Here is a 5,757-nt window from a genome sequence, read left to right on the forward strand (position 1 = left end):
TCAGTCTTGCGTTCTGGCGGGTCATGCTTTGCCATAAAGGTATGAGACATAAAATAGCGGGGGTTGGACGGGGAAGACGGTCGGGGCAGTTTATTTCAGGGTTCAGCACACACCGGCTTCCCCAGCAGGCTGCTCTGGGCTGCACTCAGGGTGGTCTCCGTTTGCAAAGAGGTGGGAGGCGGTGGGCAGCCCAGGCCTCGGCCAGAAATACAAGCCCTGTGTCTGTCCTGGGAAGATGGCACTGGGGTCCGTTTGAGCCCTTTGTAGTCACAGCTTTATGCCCTGGCTCGTGTTTGACAGTCAGCCTTCTGGTCACCATTTCTGGTTCCAGGCCCCACCTGAGCCAGGCCTCTCCCCCACCCCCTTCCACTTCTTCTTTAAAAAGATTCCAGGTCATAGGGCTCAAACCAAACTGCCAAAGGAACTGCCACCCCACTTCTCCTCTGGGCCTTTGTGTTCCTTCAGAACCTCGAATGGAAGGTATTTGCTGGCTAATTACCTGAGCACTCCAACCCCTCCCCATCCGCATCCACTGCATACTTTTTACGGGTGAACGTCTTTGTTGTTATATTTTCTAATGTGGGTGGCTCGGCTTCCACCCTTCTGCTGTCTGCTGGCCTCAGAATGAAAAGGTGAGGGTGACAGGGACAGGTTTTGAATCTGTATTAACTTGAAAAAGAAAATTGTTTTGGAGAAATGCTCATTCCCCTTGGCTGCAACCCTGGGTCTGGGAGCCCTTAATTCCTCAGGGGCAAAGTCCCTGGAGGAGGAGGGGGGAGAGAGAGGGTGATGAGGCCCGTCTCCTCAGAGGTCACTGGCTGGGGGAGGGGCTTAGATACCTAAGTGACAGGTTGTCCCTCTGCAAAGCTGGAGTCTCCTTAATGGGGAGCCCCTAAGAAAAACATCACTTGCCAGGCCAGGGGCTCTATTGAGCTTTGCTGCCTGGGGCACATTCTAGAGGTGAAAACCGGTTTTTCTGAAGACTCAGCAGCGCCAGGCTTTGTTCCGAGTTTGCCTCTTAGCCAGGCTGGCTCCTGGAAGGAGAGACCCTGTTTACCCTAAGAGGGGGGCAATTAACAGGAAGCCTTGAGCATCCCCTCCATAACTCAGGGACACCCTTAGGACTTAGGGGTCCTCCCTCCTCCCCACAATCTTCTCCAACCCTAAAGGAGAGATTGGAGTTCAAAAAAATCACACGGGCTTGTAAAGCCAATGATGTCAGTGTTAAATCTATCAAAGCAAATCACAGGCTCTGACAGCTGAGAAGTATTATTTGTGCTTTTCCTCCCAGATTTCTACAGAGCCTGGTGTTTTAAGCATATATCTTGGGGAGAAGAGACTCATATAAAGGCAATTACAATTGGAAAATGATTAATGTCGAGTCTGGCATTTTTATGTGTCAAATATGCTTAAGTGCGTTAATCTTTGCGGAATTTACACCCACACTATGTGAGACACATCTTGTATAGTGTCTGAAATATCTGCAACCTGCCTTCACTTAAATCTTATTTACATTTGTTTTATTACAATATAAATGGGTTTAAAAACACCGTAAGAGAGTTTTTTACCCCGTTCTGCAGGTCCTGCTGGCACTGTGGGGAGGCTGGGGCCGCGGGGTTCCTTGCTGATTGCAAATAAAGGTTCAGCCACCTGCCTAGAGAGCCCAAGGAGAGAGCGCCCGAGGAGATTGTTAGAGCTCAAGTCTCCGTTTAGCCCCAAGGGGAGGTGACTTAGGTCAGGGACTCAGCATCCAACAACATGAAGCATGGACGAGATTTTCCAGCAGACCGACAACTTTTAATTTAAGTTACAGAAAACATACATTGCAAGAATTTTAGAAAAGGAAATATCGGCGGTTCCTATCCGCGGTGCTGTTTCCAATCCGCCCGTGCCCGTCCCCTCTGGAGACGACACGAACTCCAGCTGTCTCCTCCTTTATCCCATCTCACTGTTTCTTTTCCTAAGTCAGAGCCACTCTAGCTGCCACTGTTGGGGCTGCCGCCGCCGAGGTGCCAGCTCCACGCCTCCTGCACTTCACTCCACTGAAATCTGGTTGGGTAAGAGACAGACTCCGGTGGAATGAAGGACAAGAGAAACACATGGATCGTCTGGGGGTCTTTTTCTCGGAGGGTGGGCTGCATGCGAACCCCAGTCTCTGCACTCAGGTTATTGACTGGTCAAAGGCCTTCGGGAGCTTGGAATCGGAGAAGCAGGAGATGAGGACCTGAAGGTGCTCACCCCTCCCCAGGGTCACTCCCCTCCAGGGGCTGCAGGGAGCCAGCTCACCAAGACACCCCTGTGTCTGCAGCACAGACGGGCGGTGCTGAGCGGTGGGCCCGGGCGCTCTTGCTGGTTCTCCCCCCACAGGCAGCCAACCCAGGCAAGTCCGTGTGGAACTTCTCTGCGCTTACATAGTTGGGGAGCTGGTCATCTTCTCCCTTTGTCTGTGTCCCCCCATGTGTGACATAACTGAGCTCGGTGGGGTTGGTCCTGGCTGGGGAAGTCAGGGGTTCTGAAATTACTCTAGAAAAACCCATCTCTTACGGACTTGCTCACTAAGGCTCTGGGGTGCAGGGACAGGGGGTCCCTCTCTGTAATGCGCTGTCCAGTGAGCGTGGACAGCACTCTGCAGGCCCACCTGCCGGGTGTAGTCAGAAGCAGGTGGGCGAGGGGCTCCCCAGAACACTGGCTGGAGCCAGGCCCATTCCTGGGGGTGGGGGTGCACAGAGGACGGTGAGACTCCTCAGTCTCACTCCTAGACTCAGACTTATTCAGGATGTCTGCTTTCAGGTCACACTGCACATCCTTCCCCAAATATGTTTGGAAATGGCACATCCGCATCTTTTGGGGGAGTGGGGTGGGGACTGTGGGGAGGGAGGAGATGGCCTGGCTTTCAGAGCCTGGACTAACCAGTGAGGACGGGAAGTCTCAGGGGCCTTCCTTTCTCCTCAAAGAAATGCCCACGGACCAGTGGCTGTGGAGCTGCTGCTGGGCCTCTTCCCTGCCGTGTTCAGACATGCCCGTGGCTCCGTGTAAACCCCATAAAAGGCTGCTCTCAGCACCAACATGCAGCCTGGGTAGTTAGGGCAGATCCACCCTGTTGTTTGGAATACTTTCTTCCTGGGGCTTGTTCCGACCCGATGCTGGGAGGTAGCAGCTTATAATGGGGCCCCTCCTCCCCACCTCACCTCCCACCACCGGGCATCTGAAAAAGACTTCAACAAGGGCCTGGGGGTTCCAGCTATTGCTGAGGAAGGGCCCTGCTGTCCTTGGCCAGGGGGACACTGGGCGTGCTGGTGGCAAGGATCTAGGTACTGAGAGGAGAAAGCTGGCCCATCCCCTTCCACACAACCTTCTCCGTGAAGACTCCCAGTTCTCAATCATGAGAGAGAAAGGTGCCCTGCTTGTGAATTATCTAAACTACATCATCCCCCTGCAGTGCCTTTGACTCTTTACAGTCATAAAGAACAGATCAGCCCGTTTGGCTCTGATAAATGATGGCTGGAGATGGTGGAAGGAAATCGTTCTGGGATGGGAGGATTCTTTGCACTCCCTTTGGATTCTAGCCCAACTTGAAAGCAAAGGGGCCAGCTTGTCTCCCTCCTTAGCCCACTCTCACCCTCCCAACATGTATGGTCCACCAGGTTCTTCAAGTCCTCAGTCGGAGTGTGCAGAGAGCCTCGCCCTCACTTGGGGTCCTTGGCCTGCAGGATGGATACTCCAGGGATGAGTGTCTGTAAAAGGACTTTGTGAGAGACTATGCAAACAATAGGCAGCACTGATATTAGAGCTCAGGAAAAGCAGGCTCTTCCCCTATCACCCTCCCCTCACCCGACAGACCTGCAGCTGTTACAAAGACAAGATGAGATGTGTCAGGAGCCTTGAGCCAGTCTGGACCCCACGCCCAGAGTTCAAGATTCTCTGTCCACCATGCCTTTGCCACCGTGATGCCCCCATGTCCTTGCCTTGGCCACTTGCAGAGTGAGGTTTGGGCACAGAAGCAAATCAGGCATGCTTTGGCTTATTCATTCAGTGACTGCTTTCCTGCCCCTAACTGCCCTCAGGACTTGCCCCACATGGCTTCCTAATAAAACCAACTTGGACACAAGAAGCAAAGGATGGAACCAGGTCATTGGTTTCCTGTTAGTGCTGCACCTTCCAGCCCAGGACCGAAAACCAGCCAATCCCCAGTTCCTCTAGCTGTGTAAATCTCTATGAATCAGCCAGAACTGCAGTACTGGTACTTCACTGCTCAGCACCCACTGTACCACACTAGCTCCCATTATCGGTGAGCTTTACTGCCCAGGATCAGGGGAAATCCCTGAAATAGCACAGAACGAGCTGGAGGTCTGTTTAAAATGCAGCAGGTTCAGCCACTTTCGCCTTGGAGAAGGCAGGATTGACTTCAGGGAAGGTGGCTTTTTTCACAGTGCATCCTCTGCTCTTCCCGCCCCGCGATTCTGCTGATGTAGCCTCTCGGCTCTAGTTTTCCAAAGCCCTGCAAATCCAGAGATTTCGGACTCACCTGTAAGTATGAGTGTCTGTACCTTCGACATAGCAGGGCCTACTATGAGCTTGATCCAAAACAATGAATAGATTTTTCGTAAGATAATTCAGGACAAAGAGGTGACTAGAGACTCAAAAGTATGAGAGAAAGAAAAGGAATTCCAAGTCTTGGAATGTTCTTCCACTTCTAAGGTTCGAGGAAGGGAAATTAGAAACGAAAACTACTTACTGTGTAAAGTATCCTTGCAGAGCAGAGATGGCTCCTGAGGGAAGGTAGGGGCTGGTCCCAAAGTCATTGTCCCTTTCACAGAAAGGAGCATGAGAGCAGAGGAAAGTGAATTGGAGTAGAGGGAAGTAAAGGAAGCTGGAAAAAAACAGAGTTTGGAGTATGGTTGGGCGTCTGTTGAACTTTTAGAAGAGAAGTTGGTAACAGACAATAAAAGAGAGAGAAACTGGTTTTTCCAAGGCAAGGGTGAAGAAGGACTGGGCCCCTTTCAAGGAGGTGGCACTAGTTTCACTCTTTATTTATGCACCTCGCAGCGGAGCTTCGGGTTACCTGCGGAGCCCAACCAATGGCGAGAGGGCCCGGGCGGCGGGCCCCGCCTCTCGGAGCCCACACCCGAGGGGCCGCGAGTGGCCAGGCCTTCCTGCAGACTAATGCTACTTTCTTAAGGTTCTGGGAACAGCAGGAACCAGAGAAAAGGGAGGTGAGGTCTGTGTCACTGGGGAGACTGCAGGTTATCTGAGCGCTGGCCTTGGAGGCTTTGGCCTCTGGAAGACCTGCGGAAAAGAAAGGGAATGCTGAGATCTTATCTGGCTGGAAGGGGCTGTGTGTGTGTGTGTACCTGTGTGTGTGTGTGTGTGTGTGTGTGTGTACCTGTGTGTACCCAGTGGAGATCGATGGCCTTTGGAGCTTTTAGCCATGACCCCCGGGTCTCAGCTCTATGCAGTGCACTTCAGGAATCCAGCGGAGAGAGGCCAGCCCACCTCGGGACAGCTGTAGAAATAGGCCCCAGGGTCTGAGCAGAGGCCCAACCAGTGGTTATTCTGACATTAAGTACAAACTGAGTTTGCTGCTCTCCTGTGAGAAGCAAGTGGCTTATTCAACCCAAGAGGCTTTGCAACTACTTCTCTTCCGTTCCTGGGGGTGGGGAAGAGACTATTCTTTGTGAGGGCAAGTTGGGAAGACAAAAGGAACTGGAGCAAAAGCCAGCAAGCTCCTTAGGAAGCCGTAAGAGGTCGGTTTATTAG

At 52.4% G+C, this 5,757-nt stretch overlaps 1 long non-coding RNA gene across 1 annotated transcript; it reads right to left on the reverse strand.

The window, feature by feature from the left end:
• Positions 1 to 1,010: 1,010 nt before the first annotated feature.
• Positions 1,011 to 4,987, reverse strand: LOC148090930 (uncharacterized). Its single transcript, XR_015716133.1, has 3 exons — positions 4,526 to 4,987; positions 2,911 to 3,734; positions 1,011 to 2,049 (listed from the first exon to the last, which is right to left on the reverse strand). It is a non-coding gene; the product is annotated as an uncharacterized LOC148090930 (long non-coding RNA).
• Between the last annotated feature and the right edge of the window lie 770 nt (positions 4,988 to 5,757).

Source organism: Miniopterus natalensis, chromosome 19 (genome assembly GCF_054644295.1).
Source record: "Miniopterus natalensis isolate mMinNat1 chromosome 19, mMinNat1.hap1, whole genome shotgun sequence".
In the NCBI taxonomy this organism is placed as follows: Eukaryota; Metazoa; Chordata; class Mammalia; order Chiroptera; family Miniopteridae; genus Miniopterus; species Miniopterus natalensis.